A 20,015-nucleotide genomic window follows, 5' to 3' on the forward strand; every position below is an offset into this window, starting at 1 on the left:
GTCATGCTTGTGATTTATGTACCTGTTTGGGGGGCATAGTGGCAGAATTTGAAAGTGTCCCATGTGACTTCAGAGGTATAATAATCAAACTCGGTACAGGGCACATACCATTATACATAGCTATCTAATCAGGCTGAAGTGTGAAAAATAGCCAGGTACAGTGATATATATTCCTTGTTCCCTTACCCAGAAGCAAACTAAGTTATGAGGTTAACATAACAAGCAAAAAAGGTATACTTTGACCTTTCTGTACAACTGTTTCAGAAGGAACTATTTGTTAACTGTCACAGGGATTGAGTGCTCCAGAGCATTTTAAGCCTTGTCAGCCCACTAGATTCACTTCTGTGGATCAGAAGCTGAACATGACAAATATGCCTATCAATATATTCCTTGGAGCTACATGTGTTTCTGTATTTTCAGGATCAGCAACCTTGTTAAAAAAGAAGTTATGCAAAGTTCGTATACAGGATGTTGTAACAAACTATTGTTGCAATAAAAGGTTGAATGTTTCATTTATTTATTCATTTGGGAGAGAAGGAAGGACAATTTATATTTTAAACAGCTTGGCTATAAATACGCAGTTATGCCAAGATAAATGGTTAAAACAATTGTTATAAATTTTATTTTGGCATTGCAGTAAATTGTGTGTATTCTTTCCTGAATGTATGCGTGAATTAGCATTTTTATGTATTCATAATGTGACCTTTAGCTTTAAAACTTTCTTTAGGAAATAGTTCTCCTGGAATTTGTGTAGTTTCTATGAAGTCCTTGCTGAGACATGAAAAAGTGAGGTCTGTGATATTTGCCCCCTACAATTTAATCTTAGAAGTTCTAACCCACCATCTTTTAAAATTGTCTCTCAATGGTCTTTTCAACATCAAAGTTTTGGTTTTGTTTTGGTTTTTGTTGTTGTTTGTTTTTTGTTTTGTTTTGGTTTGTTTGTTTGTTTTTGTAAAACACAACCTTTAATTAAGGAACTACTGTTGCTTATTAAAAAATTTATATACATATCCTTGGTAAGGAGTAATGGGTGGGTCAAATCTTTTTTTTTTTACTGTTTTACTTTTTTGTTTGGTTGGTTTTTTGGTTTTTTGGTTTTTGGTTTTTGTTGTTTTTTTTTCAATTTCCTAGTCAGTTTGGCATTGAGCCATTCTGATGTCCAAATTCTTGAGTTCTTTCTTGTTTGTCTTCTGTTGGCTGGGGTGGATAGTGTAAATCCAGAGCATCATACCATCATACATAACCTCACCTGTAGTCTTCACTGAGCTGCACTGTTGTGTTTCAGAAAGTGCACTCTTCACAGAATGTGTACTAGTGGAAACATATAACTGTACCGGACATTAATTTCCTTACTGGATGCCATAAATCTGACACAGAAAGATAAGTAAGCAAGCATTTATCTTTAGTGATCTTCATTTTTACATTAAACATATTAATAAAAATAACAGAGATTAAACTGAGCCTCATTTCAGTGTCTGTCAAACAACCAAATAAGAAGCAAATAATATAAGGATTTAAAAAAAAAATCCAAACAACAACAAAACAAAACCAACTTTATTATATTAAAAAGATGTATGTTTGGAATCTTGTTATTTGGGTTATATGTGGAACACTTCGAAAGGTCACATGTATTACTGATGAGTGCATTGTTTATCATTAAAAATACTTGTCAAACTGTGAAACAAACACTCATTTATTTTCAGCATATTAGGTAAAACATTATTTTCAGCTGTTAGAACATCCTAAGGAGGAATTAGTATTAATTCATCTAACAAAATTCACTTTTCTGTGAGACACTCATTGAGGTAATTAGTAGTCTCCCCTCATTCATTAACATTTCAAATCTCATTAAAATGTAAATAGTGGGGAAAGCTTTTGTGTATTAGAGGGTATTTATTGGCATTTATCATAGTAAGTAGTTTGGTCTTCTTTAATTATAAAGAATATTATAAATAGTAGTTTACTTTTTTGAAAACAGCTGGTTAAAGGTTGTTGTACTTATGTTTTTTAGCATTGCAATCAAAATGGATGATGCTTTGTATAGATATAATTCATCCTCAGTTTTGCAGTAGATGGTGTATAAAGTTGAACAGATTGTTCATCAGGCAGCCATGTACATGAGGAGAAGTACAGAAACCTTTTGAAGCAAAAAAGATACTACTCTATAGAGTTCCTCCACCGATTTAGGTGGGTAATATTACCACAGTATCTTTGACAAAGACTCTGATGCTCATATTCTGCATATGTCAGTTCAGAACATAAGAAAGTGAATTTTAATAATCAGTTCTATTGAACTGATTTCATATGGATGCCCTTTATAACTTTCCCTCACCCCACATCCCCCTCCTGCCCCAGGCTAGTAAGTAATGATGAATAACTATTTAATCTCTACTATATATTTGTACCTCTTTCTTATTTTTGAGATGTCCATGGCTGGCAGCACACGACCATGGAGTGGTCAACACTAGAAGGGTACAAAGTGTAGTTAAAAAGTGTGCAAACACTAGAACTATTCTGGGCTGTGACGCTAAACCAGGGATCAGAAAGCAGGCACCATCTCCTGTAGCTTGGACACACTGAGTTTCTGTGAGTTCTAGTCCTGGGTGTCAGTATTACAGTGATCATTTACTTGCTAAGCTATTGGAGGAATTCTGCATTGATCTTTCAGTCTGGATAAGATCACATAAGATCTGATTTGTATGCTAAAACTCATCAGGTTTCCAAAATAAACTGTTTTCTGCTATTGTTTTAATTTAATAAAGAAACATGGTTTACTTTGGCATATAATGATTGACCTTCATATACATTAGTGTATTTTTTCCTGTCTTGCATGTATCAGGTAATTCTGTACCAAAGCAACTGCTATGAATATGGAGAAGAAGAAAATAAACAAAAGGAACTGAAAAGACATAAAAGCATTAAAAAAGTGTTTTATGTACATTTCTGTAAATACAATTCCAAATGAAACTGTTCTTTTGATACCATTTAACATAATTTCTGTCAGTTTTTTATACTTATGTCAAAAAAAGGTTTGGTGGTTGTTTCATCTGAATAATTTTATAGAGTTATAATAGTTGGATTAAATTTGATCAACACTTTCTAGAATGGTTCGCTTGGGTTTTTTGTGGTTTTGTGTGTGTGTGTGTGTGGTGTTTCCTTTTTTTTTACTTTTTTGTTTGTTTGGTTGGGTTTTTTTGTTTGTTTGTTTGTTTGTTTTAGAATTTAGTTAAGGTTAGTTATAAGTATTTATTTCAAAGTATGCAGCAATAGGAGGCTATAGCTGTTCAGCATAATTTATAAAATGCTAAGAAAATGAAAATTGCTGTCTTTTCTTTTGGATGGGTTTCTGTTAGATGGAGATTTGTAGTTGAACCAGCTAGGCTCAAATTTCAAGGCCAACTTATAAAGCTGAAAACAGGACCTGCCGTGGGAGAGAAGCAGCTCTACAATAACAAGGCCTCAACGTGACGTAAATCAACGGACCTATCAGCAGTGAGACTTCAGCGCGTGGACAGCTCGTGAACATAGATGATATCCAATTAGTGAATGCATGCTTGGAGCGTGGACGTGTGATCAGAGATTAGTTGCATATATAAGGAGTCTTGCTTCTGTAATAAATGGCTCTAACGTGATTCACACTGAATCGGAATACTGAGTCCTTTATTCACTCGAACGTTTTCTTTTTTCATAACAAGTTTGATAATGAAGCATTTTCTTTCACATTTCTTAGGATAACAGCTTTAATGTGTATTTTGAGATGCCAACTTCACACAAAGGATTTATAAGCCAAATGAAAGAACAAGCATACTGTAAAATACATTAGTAGCTTTTTTATCATTGAAGAGCACGTCTTTTCATCTGATAAGCACAAAGAGAATCATTTGGAACATATGACAAATATGACAAAACACCAACCTGTGAAACTTACCTGCTGAACGACAGAAAAGTAAGAACAAATAGCATCAAGATCTATCCAGGTACTACAGAAAAGATCAAGTCAATAGGATTTACATGTTCAAACTGGGACTTACTGAGATTGGGTGCTGACATGTTCATTAAGTGTTCTTTCAAAGCTCCTGCCAAAATAAAGTTCAGGCTTTAGAGTGTCAGTGCCCCAAAACCTTCCAATTTCTTTTTTCTTTCAGGTTCTCCAAGCACTTAGAATGCATCCCTTGTAGTGTCCCAGTCTACAGAGCTTAATTCCAGGTTCATCCTCATGGAAAGACCTGGCATTTCTTTATCCTAGTGTGTCAGTCTAGAAGGTGTCCTACAGCAACCATTTAGGGGAAAGATATTTTTGGTCAATATTTTTTTGCCACCACAATTGTGGTTATGACTGAGTATATCTTTTGCTTAAAAGACTTGTGGCATGATCAAAGACTTAATTTCAGTTGGTAGAAAACTTACAAATCAGTAGCAAAGCCAGATTCTTTTTCTATCTTCTGCTTCTCTAAAATTCCTCCTCCCACCCCTCTACTCATCTTTTTTTTTTTTTTTTCTTTTTTCTTTTTTTTTAATGTTAGTATGGCCTTCAAGAAAGAGAGAGAAATACAACAGCCAGTATGGACAAATCCTGGGAGTCAGTGCAATAGCTGGTTAGAAATATTGGTATGAGATACCTTCAGGCCACTGAAGTAATGCAATACTAAGGTCTCTAATTCCCTCAGTAGATGTTTTGCCTGTTATACTACTGCATGATAGGAGGAAAGAGGTGCATGGAATCAGAGAGTTGTTTTTGAACTCTGCTTGTGTCTCTGAAGAAAGACAAAAGACCTGTGAATCTGGAGGATTAATCAGAAATGCAGGATTTTAGACTCCTCTTACTTTTCATTTCCTTACTTCTGGATGAAGCTTTGCTCAACACAGCGGCTCCTCCAGATCCCATGCAGACATTTACCCCTTTATAGGAGCTGTTTGTGTAGTGCAGACAGGCTTGGCACCAAGATTGTGCAGTTCACTCTGGGTCCAGTGTGCAGAATTTGTAGATCACAGTGCCTAACTATAAGCTTTGATCTAGTGCCACCATTTTCAGTGCAGAGTTCCTCAGGGTCTACAGTGATATGCTTTTTTTTTTTTTCCTGCTTTTTTTTTTTTTTTTTCCTTTGAGAGCTTTTTTCTTGGCCTTGTAGATCAAAGAGTTAGCAACTCCTGATTGGGTTGGATGGGTGCACTGAAGAAAACCTTTCTATTGTGATTCAAGCAAAATGTACATTACTAATATATGTACCCTAAGTTCTCTGTTTGCCTTTTCAAAATATTTCCTGCAATGAACCTGCCTGTGTCACTGCAATCACGACAACCCTACTTTTAACTGTTTTCTGTCAAGCCTGTGGCTTAAAAACCTTGCTTTTTATCCCACCCTTCCATAATGCTTTGTTTAAGACAAAGATTATTTCTTCTTGAGTTTTCATAAAATACTAAAACAATTAAATGAGGGCTTTTAGGTATTCTTGTAAAACAGGTAAGGATGTTAATAGTTAAGATACTGCAACAAGTTTTATGCTTAAAATGATAAATACTGAGGTATTAACTTTAGAACTAAAACATCTCTGGTAGAGTTGGCTAAAATCATATTTCAATTAATTAAGTGCATGGCACTCACGTAGAATCAGTCACTGAGGGACCTACCATGGTTTCAATAGCATATTGAAGATTCACTCCCCTGAAGGAAGACTGTCACTAGAGAAAAGACATGAAGTTGATAATGAATCCCTCAAGTACCTGTAGTAAAGAGAGATTTCACATCTGTGAAAGAATCCCACTGATGTTGTCTCACTTGTGCTTGTCAGAAAAAGTCACTAATTTCTCTAAGTAAGAGAGTTTGGGTGCTGACTTGGAGGATGATGCTGTGTTTGCAACTAAAATGGATGGAGCAGTGACAAATATATATTTTCCCTCTAATGCTGAGTTTTCATCAGGTATTTCTGTTTTGCAGTAATTATTTCTTTTCCTTTAGCTTCACCTGATATCTCAAACGCTTTAGTTATTGGTACCTGGATTTGGTTAAATATTTCATTTTCATATAATTTGAATGGCTATTCCAGCAAGCAAAAAGAAGTGTTCAGGAAACTGAGTTCACAAGCAAGAAAGTTATCAAAAACCTGCTATTAGTTTGGTAATGAAGTTAAAGAACAGTTCACTTGAAGAGATGTCTGCTTGTGCTGGAGAGTGGCTTACACTAAATGGCTGTAATGTCTATGAATTGACAGAAGTTCTGCAATGACCACACTATTTCTGTGTGTCACCCTTCCAAGCTGCAGATTGCATCTGGTGTGACCACACTTGGGTCTTGAAAAAACATAATGTGGACTTGCTTGAGGCAACATTAGCCCAGGAATTTATGCATTCCCCATTCTTTCCTCAGTGAAGTCACTCAACAGAGTATACATCTTTGCCTTATCCATTATGTACTATTTCCAGATTATTTATTCCTTTTTTTTTACTCTAAATAATTGATACCTTTTTCTTATCTTCAAGAACAAATCTGCTCTAGCATTTTAAAGGTATGATGTGCGAGTGTTTTTTGCTTCTACATTTCTCTATTATGTATACATTGCAAAGGTACGTATCTGTAAGTATAAAAAGCAGTGTGTTACATTGAAAAAAAAACATTTGTTTGAAGATTACTCAAATTTATTGTTTCAGTTCACAGGAAATACTGGTGATTCAATTCATTTGAAGAAAATTCGTAAAAAAAAAAAATTGAGGGGAAGCCGTATTCTGCAGTATATGTGTTATGGAAAGAGAATTCTTTCCCTGTGCCATCCCAGGACTACCATCTTCTGCAAAACAGGCAAGGAGGAATAAAAGAGTCAATGCTGTGTCTCAGAATTAAAAGACTTGTCTTGTATTTCTATCTCTCTGACTAGCCTGTAGTGTGAATTTGTGATCCTTTCTGTAAAGGGCAACCTAGCATGTTTAGATTCTGATTACCTTTGTGTGTTTGTCAGCAATCTCTGCTTCTGCCTGGTGACAGGTTGCTATACGGAACAATGACAACTTTCTCCCAGGCAGAGCTTTTCTTCTTTGCTTTTTGATTAGAGCTCTGTTATGGTTCATGAGCTTATTCTGGGATAGAACTCCCAGTACAGGGCTGTACTCTAAAGGGCATAACTTAATTCTTGATTCTAAAACAAATATGGTTTCCCTCCAGCCAAACTTCTTAATATCCTGACAGAGCCCAAGAATGTCAAAATGAAACCTAACAGAAAGAAAGCAAACTGCTTTATTCAAACAAGAAGGCTCCAGTGTAAAGTCAAAACCAATGTACTGTGCATTACCTTGTCCTAATAAAAATAAGGATTGCATTAGATAATATTATACAATGTAATACATTAGGAATATCAACAGCAAAAAATTAAATGTATGTTTTGAATATCTACTACAAAAAAGGTCCTTGGGTGTGAAGAAAAGCAATGCTAACATTTTTTTTTTAAAGCAGCTGAAGCACATTTTCTAATTAGCTTGTAGAAAAAGGAAAACATGGGGTCAAATTTGGTTATAGTTTTTGTTATGCTTATCTGTATTACATACAGCGTACATACACAGCCTGTTTCTGTTTGGAAAAGCAGGTGTGGTCACTCTTCCATCTATCTGTCCTTACTAGCATGGTGAGTGTTGATAGCCATCAGATAATACAGAAATTAGTAGGTAGCACAGGTATAAATGAGAACATACCATGGACTTTTATTGGCAATTAATTTTCCTTAAAGCATTCCTCATTTAATGGATATAAGTGAGTTTCATTTTCAAGTACATTTTGGATGTTGACAGTGCTTATTATAGCAGCTGTTTCATTGTCAAATTGGATGATATTCAAAACAGGATTTTGTTCTTTTTCTTTTTTTCCATCTGTTGAGACTATAGACGTTTCTTGAAAAAATAGCTTCTAAATGAATTAGGCCATATTGTAAACGTGTTCTATTTATGAAATGCTTAAAACTAAAAGCATAAGAAAAATTATGATATAATTTAATTCTAAGAATAACTTCATTAATTTACAATTTTTCTATTAAAATAACAGACATTTCTTTATATATATGTGTGTTCAACTGATGCAGCTGATGACTTAATCTTATAACAAATATGATTGCTTACACACCTGTAATTCAATTTGCTATTTGAACACAAGGCAAATTATATAAAAGATATAATTAGGTGCTGAAATATAATAAAATAAAACCAAAGCAAAATACAATACTTATGATAGGACAAGGAGTAATGGTTTTAAACTAAAAGAGGGGAGATTCAGGTTAGACATGAGGAAGAAATTTTTTACAATGAGAGTGGTAATATACTGGAGCAGGTTGCCCAGAGATGTGGTAGATGCCCCATCCCTGGAAACATTCAAGGCCAGCCTGGATGGGGCTCTGAGCAACTGGATCTAGTTGAAGATGTCCCTGCTCATGGCAGGGAAGTTAGACTAGATGACTGTTAAAGGTCCCTTCCATCCCAAACTATTCTATGATTCTGTCTTGTAAATTCCTAGTTAATAGTTAATTTAAAAATGGAGGTTGCTTTTCTTCTGCTTAAATAATTCTTTGACAATTGGTAAAGTATCAGATGAGTAAAGGACAGTAGTGATTTCAGTATTGCCTAAAAATGAAAGAAGGCGGGAGAGAAACTGCTGACTCCCAATAGCATCAACTCAGAACACCAGAACAAGAATAACTTAGATTCATTTGCAAAGCCTATTTTAATTGATTACAGTCTGAATCCGAAAAACCTCATTGCTTATATTGCTAAGCAGGAAGTTTGGAAATGCAAAGTCAGGAGACCTGGGTCCTAGCATTCAGAATCACAGAATCACAGAATCACAGAATGTTAGAGATTGGAAGGATTGTCAAAAGATCATCTAGTCCAATCCCCCTGCCGGAGCAGGAACACCTAGATGAGGTTACACAGGAAGGCGTCCAGGCAGGTCTTGAATGCCTCCAGGGTAGGAGACTCCACAGCCTCCCTGAGCAGCCTGTTCCAGTGTTCTGTCACCCTCACTGAGAAGCAGTTTCTTCTCAAATTGAAGTGGAACCTTTTGTGTTCCAGTTTGTATCCATTGCCTCTTGTCCTGTCATTGGTTGTCACCGAGAAGAGCCTGGCTCCATCCTCGTGACACTCACCCTTTATATATATGTGTAAACATTAATGAGGTCACCCCTCAGTCGCCTCTTCTCCAAGCTAAAGAGACCCAGCTCCCTCAGCCTTTCCTCATAAGGGAGGTACTCCTCTCCCTTAATCATCTTTGTTGCCCTGTGCTAGACTCTCTCCAGCAGTTCCCTGTCCTTCGTGAACTGAGGGGCCCAGAACTGGACACAATATTCCAGATGGGGTCTCACCAGGGCAGAGTAGAGGGGAAGGAGAACCTCTCTCGACCTACTAACCACCCCCCTTCTAATACAGCGCAGGATGCCATTGGCCTTCATCGCCACAAGGCACAGTGCTGGCTCATGGTCGTCCTGCTGTCCACCAGGACCCCCAGGTCCCTTTCCCCTACACTGTTCGCTAATAGGTCATTCCCCAACTTATACTGGAACCTGGGGTTGTTCCTACCCAGATGCAAGACTGTACACTTGTCTTTGTTTTATTTCATTAAATTTTTCCCTGCCCAACTCTCCAGCCTGTCCAGACTTTAGGTAAAGACAAGTAACCACTTAAGCCTGGAGATATGAGCTCCATATAACATAAAGAGTGTCTTGGGATGTGTTGGAGATTTGAGGGATTTTCTTGAAGTTAAAGTGTGGGTGGGTTTCTGTTAGATGGAGATTTGTTATTAAACTAGCCAGGCCCAAAGGAATTTCAAGACCACCTTGGAAAGCTGAAAACACGACGTAAATCAACAGACCTATTAGCAGTGAGACTCGGGAGTGTGGACAGCTTGTGAACATAGACAATATCCAATCAGCTAACGCATGCTTGGAGCATGGACACGTGATCAGGAAATAACTGCATATATAAGGAGGCTTGTTTCTGTAATAAATAGCTTCGCTTGAATTCATATTGGATTGTGTGGAGTCCATGAGTTTTTGCCCTCGCAGGGACAAATTCAGTGCCTTGCTCCTCAAATTTTCCCCTCATATAATTTCCACCATACACTGGTGCAACTACAACTTTGAAGTGCTCTGTGGGTTTGTTTTGTTTTTTTTTTTTGCTTCAATTTCTCTTGATGGAACACTGTTACAGGAATTTATTACTCCTCTGGACTGAAATCATGTACCAATTATCAGCCTAAATTCCTCATGGCCAGTTTATTCCCATTTGATCTGTACCAATGTTGTTCTTTACTTTGAATAGCTCTTTCTCCCTGGAGTTTTACTGTCCCAATCTATTTATTAGATTCAGTCTCTTTAGTCTTTGTGTTGCTTACTAATTTTCATCTAATAGCTTCCTTATTCCCTGATGAACTTAATAGCTTTTCTCTGTATCCTCAAGAGTTTGAATTATTTTGTTGCCAATAAACAACAGTAATGCAAGAACTCAGTAGTGTATGTGGTTATACTGATAATCCAGTAAACATTTTAAGGGTTAAAGATAGTGTGTCAGTCCACAACAATTTGGAAATTGCATGTCTGAACTAATTTATATTTTTTTACCAATATCTTACACAATTGCATTAATGGTTTCGTGTTATGCTTGAAACATCACCTGATTCACTCCTATATGTATTTTTACATATATATACACACATATATTTCTTATATAAGTACAATACATACATATGTATACAATTGCAGTCGCACTGTATTTCAGATGTATAATTATGCTATTGCCAAGGATTGTTTGTGGGTTTCCTTCATTCTCTGCCACTTGTAATTTATGAGCTCCAAGATTTTAACACCAGTGTTTCTTCTTTGTCCATGTGTTCACAATCTTCCACATTATACTATTGAATTTCATCCCACCTATATAAATCCAGTCTTCAAGGCCATCTAGTTCTATGTGATTTTCTCATCCCCTTTCCCACTGGAGGGGGCATCCCAGCCTTATGTTGTCAGTATATTTCATTAGTCTGATTTTTATTTTTTTTTTTTCTGTGCCATGACTGTTATTAAAATACTAAAAATGATAAATTTCAAGGCTAAAACTTAAGGAACTGTCCTGGTCACTTCAAGCCAGCCAGACCACAACCTGACTCCCACTAGCTAATATCCTATTTTAAAATTCTTTCGATAGCCCCTAATTTAACTAATAATTTCCCATGAGGAACTACAACAGATAATTTTCTGAACTCCAGATAAATTAGGTACACTACATTTCCCTTGTTATTGTATTATCTGCTAGAAGTCAATACCATACTGACAGGTGTAGTCCTTGTATAGGTCTTGGTGCTCATAGAAGTGAATGTATTTTTATAATTAATATTAGATATCTTTTAACTTTGTTAATAACCCTTGCTGTTATAGGTGTCTGGTACTTTGGGAAGGACTACTTCCATTCCTGAAATATTTTATAAACTCTGTTCTTTATATAATACTATAAATATTATAATACATGTAATATTATCTTACTCAGGGGTAAGAAAGTGCTTAGTCTGCAGTTTTTCCAAGTATTCTTGACTTACTAAAGTGGAAAGCTAAGCTTTTTTCAGACAGAATGAATCTTTGTTAGAAATATTTGGCTTCGCAGAACCAGTTGTTTTATTTGGAGCTTTTAGAGTACATACTGACAATTTCTGTTTCTCTGAAATAGCTTTTCCATCTGCATCTAAATTCTGCCTATAATGATATACCAAGTTACTTCAAGCATTTTTTTTCTCTGGTTTAGGATGAAGGTTTTTTTGGAGGGTTGGGGTGAGATTTTTTTTTTTTTTTCCCTGAAGTGTAATTCTTGCTTATTGGCATATTATTTCATTACAAAATCCTGTTCACCAGCAGCGATTTTCCCTGTGTGAAAGCAGAATTATTGTAGCTGTGAACTATTACTGATGGCATAAGGAGATATAAATTGCCTTTTACCAAAGATTTTACTACTATGGGGAATAACATTATTTTTAAGAGCAAATAAAATGTATCCTCTTTTCGTTCTGTGTCTGCAGTGCACTAACAGCCACTATAAACTTTCAGGGGTGATGACTAAATGAAGCCTGGAAGATCCAGAGCCACAGACTTCAAAGGGAGCAGAGTGAAGAAATACTTCAAGGCAGCCAAAAGGGAGGGATAATTTATTTTCTGTTTAAAACACTGAACAAAAAAAAATTAAAATACTAAATAAATAAGTAAAAACACACATGGTCCACAACAAAACTAGAAGTTTGAAACAGGTTCCATACATTTTTTTAAATAGTCTATTGGTTTTGAACCTTGTTTAAACCATGAATCATGTTAAAATCATATACTGGAAAAATCAGGATGTGCATACTGTTGCGATGGTAATTTGATTTCTGTCATTTGCTTGACAGTGGATGTGCTCTTTAACCAATGATGATGTGCTTATTAACAAAGGCCTTCTTTATTCCACTCCTCTGCTGCAAAATTGAACTGTTTTTCGTGGCTTCTGTGATAACTTTGGACTTACCTGGTGAGCTAATAGACTCAAAAGGGTAGTATATTTAGATACTCAGGCTTACTATGGTGCATTTTATTTTCTCATCAGAAAATTTAGTCATTAATATTTGGATAAACTTATAAGTAAGAAAGCAAATTTTGTTCCTGACAGATTTATTTATTTATTTATTTTAATAAGAGACTTGTTTATTGTCATGTATTTAAACATAAAAATAGTGAGCAGATAAATCAAATAATCAAAGGGAACAAAATAATAGAAAAGTAAAACACAATCAAATAAGAACAAGAGTGAATATGTTTGATAGTTTTACTTGCTTTCAAACTCAAGTATTTAATTATTTTGACTTTTCATTCATGAAAATATTTTTTCTAAACTGTAAATGCAATTATGTGCTGCATTTACTTTTATGGCTGTGTGCAGACTTCATGCACCGGTCTCCATGAAGGGATATGCACATATGTGAAGGAACTTCACACCTGGCTTCATGGTTGTTCAATTTAAAAACAACAACAACAAATGTTTTTTTCTCTTATTGCTTTTCCCCTGAACTTCTAAACATTTCCTATGGCAAGACACATGTTGAGACATAAGGATATGTTTAAGAGGCATCATTCTGAATAACATTTAATTTCTTATTTATAGTTTTGAATCATAATCACCATTCTTGATGGCATTCTTTTTGATGGCACACTTTTCATGTGACATACCACTTTTCTGACTTATCACTTCATATTTGTGATACACAACAGTATGCTTAATAATTTCATTACGAGTCTTGTCATGGTAAATCAATTAATATAAACCAACATGCAATGTAGCATGTCTAGATACAGAAAACCAAAGTACAAAAGACATATAATATGCTACGACTTCAACATAATTAAGTACAACACGGACAGCTACCAGAACATGTGCAATAAAATTAAAGATACTATTTATGAAAGGCAAAAGGGGCATTCTGGCTCTTGAAGCAGTTTAATGGATTCATTTTGTTGTGATATGAGTTCTCTGTTTCAGGGAATTTTGGTACATACAGCACTGGAATTGGAATCAAGAAACCTGGTTTCATCCCACATCTTCCACAGTGCTATTGAATAACAATTGCAATATCTAGGGAGCCTATTCACTCTGTTGGTTCTTCTATTTGAACTCTAACTGCTGAAGAATGTCTTCCAACACCTTTGCTTTAGCATCTGCCTAAAAAAATTAAGAAATATATGATTTTGGGGTTCATTATACTCCTGTCTCCACGAGACCTGAAGAATTGAATGGGAATTCAAATTTTTACTCAATTGCCTTGAGTTCCTGTTTCTCAAAGAGCACAATTTGTTTGAAATTCTTTAATTTTACAAGATAAAATTCCGTTTCACTGGAACCATAAATAATGCCTTCTTCATATTATTAGTTAATTCTTATCCTTTCTCAGCAGGAATAAGGTCACCTTTGCAAACCCAAAGTTTCATGCGTTTACATTCTAACCACTCCTGCTTTCCGTTCGGTATTAACTTTATTATTTCACCTCACCAATATATGTGCACATTTTTAATTAATGTTTCATTTAATTTTGTAAATTTTCTGATGCACTTCTACTGTGACTTTACCCAGTTCTCCCTCTGGGAAAACAGGGACAACTTTCATTCTTTCTGTATGCTCTGTATATCTGCAAACACTTGCAGGTTTTGCAAATGATATAATCTATATGTCCTTAGTCTACATCTCTGTCATATCCTTCTTCTCAGATTTTCATTTCTCCCCTGTCTTCACCAAATCACCCTCCACACAGCAAACTTGCAATTTTATTTTTTTTTTTTTTGGGGAAGGGGAGGTGGATTTGTATCAGTCAAAACCTCTTTAAATTTTTTTCACTTTGTGTTTTGTTCAAAAACATCTCTCCCTTCTTTCTTTTTGTAAGGTTTGCAGTGCCACACTTCTTAATTTTTTTGGTATCATACTTGTTGTCATCCCCTGCTTACCTTAACTGAAAGCTATTAGAAGCATCAAGTGCCTCAGAATTGGCGTAGGCACTTTCCACATGTTAATGTTCGTCAGCATTCATTGAATGTAGATACATTTTTTTGTTTTAATATATATCTCTGAGGAACTTCAATGTTGATAAAGGTTGTAAAAGTACACCATTTCCACCACCTGGGGTATTGTCTGTATTTTACTGCTGGTGCTATGTATCTTTTAATGGTGTCTCAGAGCAATGGAGAAAAAGAAAAATCACCTTCATTCAGTGTCTGAATTTAAATAACGCATGATGGATAACAATTTGCTAAACATTTTTGCTGTAATTTTATTAGCATACATAAAAAGCCGTTCATAGTGATGAATAATATTCCAGTCATGAACAAATCACACTGAGTTTTAAAAACAAATCATATGGAAGTGGATATGTTATTTTATAGTGGAGAGATTATGTCATTTCCCATATGAAATGTTAACAGACATCCACCCTGTGCAATACTAACTGAGTCAAACACTCAATATACAGTCTGTTGGTCACAAAATAATTAGGAGGCTAAATTCCACCAGCTCAAGATCAGTATCGTAACAATATGTGTCAGACCTTGATGTAAGATAAAAGCATTAGAAGCCCTCTTCTGTATTGATAAACATACAGTATCTGGGCTTTGATCTTGCTTTCTTTGCCCACCTCTGAAGGCAACTTTGATTTTATTATTTCAGCATCTCTTCAGGTCCCACCATGATACCAGCTTCAGGTTTCCCCATGGGAACTGCTCCAAAAGCAGTTGTATTTATCATCTTGTATTTGCTGATGTTTGTAGTTTCTGACCCTGATAATGATTTTCTTCGTGTTTATATATATATTTTTTTGTTTGTTTGTTTGATTTGGTTTTGTTTTCTGGTAAACGACTGCATTTTAGACTTGTTTGATGGTCTGCTGAAGACAAGAACCTGAAGAGTGACTTTATTGCTTGCTTGTCTCATTTCTCAAAAAAATATAAAAATCTTCAATAATTTTCTCTCTTTCTTAGTTTCTTATTTTTTCTGAAGCAATAAGGTGTTGCAGACAATAAAAGAAAAAGACATGCAAAAACCACTTTAATGCTTTAAATGTTCAGCTTGGAATCCCAGTTAAGGAAAATATGTAAATTTTTGCTTGGAGTTCATTTGAAACGTCTTCTCATGTTACAGCTTTCTCTTCCTGCATTTTGTAGACCAGCTGTAACTGGCAATGAAAATATATGAGAAGATTTCCACTTTATCTCATGAACAAAAACTTTGGAAACTTATGACAGTAATTTTAAAGAGAGTGCTATCAGCAAGATAAATAAAAATAAATAAACAAATGGAATTAATTTACTCCAAGGAAGGTAGCTAGTTTAGAAATAAAATTGTCTAATAATTTATTAATGGGAGAAATATGCTTGACTTCCTAAATTCAACTAGAACTTTCAGATCTGAATTTTTTTAAGGTTAGAAATGAAGTCATATATATATACAAACATAATCTTTAACAGGATTGCCTTTAAAGTAATTAACCTCAAATTTCAAGAATATATTCAGGAATTGAGAGAGTTTTGTGTGGAAAAAAAAGCACTTAAAACATTGGTGTTTTTTTCAGTGATAAAAATAACAATGATTAATTTATTTAGTATTCAAAAGCTAGTAACAGTTATTTATATAATAATTGCTGAGTTTAACCATAAAAATATACATAGTTTCAAATATGTTCCTCTTGTATCCTAGGTAGGTGTGACATTTTAATATGCTGTGACAAGTATATACATCCTGCAAAACATTAAAAGATTAGTATATAAGAAATTCAGAAATATCAAGTGGAAGAAGTAAATTTTTACTGTTCTATGTCTGTGTGTGCTTATTGAATAAACTAAAACCTGTGACAAAAGAAGGAAATCAAGAGACTGAAATATAATATTCAATAACAAGAAAACTCCAATCTTATTTTGGTACAGTGACCTTAGAATTTCTAGCTTTAGCAACATGCATGTTTCAGATATATCTTTTATATTCAGCGATCTCAGTCAAGGTATTTAAAAAAAAACAAAACAAAACAAAAACAACCTTCATAGCTATGTCTAAATACAAAGGTAAGTATACCAGTCATCATCTGGAAGGCAGAGAAGAACATTCTGGAACTTTCTAATTTACTTTTCTTTTTGCTCCATAGGATTTCCAGTAACTAGCAGTGTACTACGGTGTTCAACATCTTCATTAGTGATCTGGATGACAGGGCAGAGTGTACTTTCAGCAAGTTTGCTGATGTTACAAACCTGGAAAGAGGGCTGGTATGCCAGATGGTTGTGTTGCCATCCAGAAGGACCTCAAAATGCTAGTGAAACAGGCTAACAGGAACTTCATAAAGATCCACAAGGTGAAGTATAAAGTCCTGCAGAGGAATAACCCCAATATATGCTGGTGGTTAACCAGCTGGCTAACCAGCTTGGCAGAAAAGGACCTAGAGAGTCCTGATGGACACAAAGTTGAACATGAGCTGGCAATGTGTCCTTGTGGCTCTATTAGGTTTATGTGACAAGGTTTTTAGTAGCAGGGATGGGGAAGGGCTACAAAGGGGGCTGTTGTGAAAATACACCAGAAGCTGCTCTCGTATCAGACAGAGCCAGTTTCAGCTGGCTCCACGATGGACCTACTGCTGGCCAAAGCTGAGCCAATCAGTGCCTGTGATAAAATATTTAAGAAAGGGAAAACATGCTGTGCAGTGGCTGTGAGAGGGGTATGAGAAAATGTAAGAGAAATAACTATACAGACAATAAGGTCAGTGAAGAGAAGGACGAGGAGGAGATGCTCCAGGTGCTGGAGCAAAGATTTCCCTGCAGCCTGTGGTGAAGACCATGGTGATAGAGGCTCTCCCCCTGCAGCACATTGAGGACTGTAGAGGTGCAGATATTCAAACTACAGTCCATGGAGGAGCCCACACTTCAGCAGGTGGATATGACTTGAAGGAAGCTGCAGCCTGTGGAGAACCTGTGTAGGCTCCAGACAAGAACTGTGACCCGTGGAGAGCAGTCTGCACAGAAGCAGGTTTTCTGGCAAGAATCTGTGGCCAATGGGGGACCCACGCTGGAGCAGTCTGTTCCTGAAGAACTGTAATCCATGGGAAGCACCCATGCTGCAGCAGTTCTTGGAAGAACTGCAGCCTATTGGAAGGAACCACATTGGAGAAGTTTGTCAAGGGCTGTATCCTGTGGGAGGGACCCCACACTAGAGTAAGGGAAGAGTATGAAACAGAAGGAGCAGAAGAGATGAAACGTTATGAACTGACCCAAATTGTCCATCCCCCTGTACCACTCAGGAGGAAGAGGCAGAAGAGTTAGAAGTGGAGTAGGGTCTGGGAAGGAAGTTTGGAGGAAGGTGGGAAGGTGTTTTTAGTTTTGTTTTATTTCTCAGTATCCTACTCTGTTACAATTAATTGGCAATAAATAATATTGTAATTAGTAAGTGGTTACCATTGATAAAAATATATGTCAGACACTAATAACAACATATTTGATAATTCTTGTGCTCTATTCTTTACTAAACCAAAACTCTTAAACTAACACCTGAATCTGATAACATTGAAAAAAGTAAAAAGCCAAGTTCTACACCTGGGAGGAATAACCCCCCACACCAGTATACACTGGCAGCCTATCAACTGAAAGCATCTCCAAAGGAGCTGAAGGTCCATGCAGAGACTGAGTTAACCATTGGACCGTAACATGTCCTTGCAGTAGAGAAGGCCATTTGCATCATGGACTGCATTAGGCAGTGTTACCAGTAGGTCAGGGGAAGTAATCCTTCTCATCTGCTTAATTCTGATGAGACACAACTGGAGTGACAGGTCCATATCTGGACTTCCCAGTAAGAAGTGGAAATACTGAAGCAGATCTGGTCCATGAAGATGGCTGAGGGTAGGAGCACAAGGCCTGTGAGGAGATGCTGAAAGAAGTTTAAAGACAGATCCTGCTCCTGCCTACAAAAAAAAAAAAAAAAAAAAAACCTAATGGAAGAGTATAGAGAAGATGGAGCCAGACTCTTCTTGAAGATTAATAGTGGTAGGTGAAGAAGTAGATACAAGCTGGAATATGAGAAATTCTTATTAGATATAAAGAAAAAAAAAAATCCACTTAGAGTATCATCAGACACTGAAACAGGTTATCCAGAGATGCTGTGGAGTCTGTATCCTTGGAAATACTCAAAATCCAACAGGACACAGTGCTGGGCAACTGCCCTAACTGATTTTGCTTCAAGCAGAGGTTTTGAACTAGGTGACCTGGAGAGTCCCCTTCAAATACAAATTATTCTGTGATGCTATGCTTATTTCTCGTTATTGTTTTTATTATTATGCTATTGCATAATATTATTATATTATGCAAGGGAACTCCAGCTGAGCTGAATCGGAGCACTGAACCACAGAACAACAATTCCCTGTTAAGATTTTTATACCCTCTTTAACTCTTCTGCCCACCTCTCTCTAAATTACTACTTTTTGGAGCATAAAAAGAAGGGAATTGTGCAATTAGAAGCATATGAATACATGCTACCGGTCTGGAATGATTATTGTGCTGTGAATTACTTTTTGAAAATGTGTATTTTAATACAAGCATACATTTTCTGAACAAAACACTACTACCTTATAATTTTTATGGATATTAATGAGGATTATTATTAGCTTATTTCTCTTAATATATCTGGAAGGAGAACATACATTTGGTTTATCAAGATGGTTTTGCAACAACCTTACTACACCCGTTTAGGCTTTCTGTCTACTTCAGACATGGTGCACAGGAGATGGATTATGATTTCATGTTCACAAAAAGAAGCTTAAATGTCATTGCTCCACAAACAATTCAAGATAACTAAAAATAGATGCTACTCTAACCTTGAACATGTACAAAAAAACACTCAATCATATTATGTGGACTTGGTTCTTTCCTTTTTCCCCTTCAAATATGTTTATCTTCAGTCTAAGAACTTGAAAGGAAAAGGATGTGCAATATAGCAATTTTTTATGCCGTCCACCATGTAGGTACATTCTGTAACTCAGCATTCCTGAACTGCCATGGTCTGTTTCATTACACTCTCTTTACTAACCTTTTAAAACCAAATTTTATTTAGACCAGCTCAGCACTTGGTAGTTTTTGCACCACAGTAGGAAGGTTTCCAGGCACATAGAAACCTACTATAACTAATAATCAAAATCTCAAAGATACCAATGAGTAAGCATTTGTGTGATGAGAAAAAAAGAAAGAAAGAAAGAAAGAAAGAAAGAAAGAAAGAAAGAAAGAAAGAAAAAAAAAAAAGACTACAGCCAAATGAAAAAATTGAAGCATTACTCTACACAGAAAGTAACAGCAGAAAATGGTTCATTTACTCTCCTTCCATTTGCAGAATGGTAATAAAAATGCCAAATAGATTGATTTTCAGACAACCTCTACATTGCAGTAAAGTCAAGATTACAAGAGAAGATGTATTAATACAACATACTTTTCTTATAATACTGCATTTTTACCTCTCTTTCAAGGACATGCTTA

This window comes from Nesoenas mayeri (genome assembly GCF_963082525.1).
Source record: "Nesoenas mayeri genome assembly, chromosome: 2".
Taxonomy (NCBI): Eukaryota; Metazoa; Chordata; class Aves; order Columbiformes; family Columbidae; genus Nesoenas; species Nesoenas mayeri.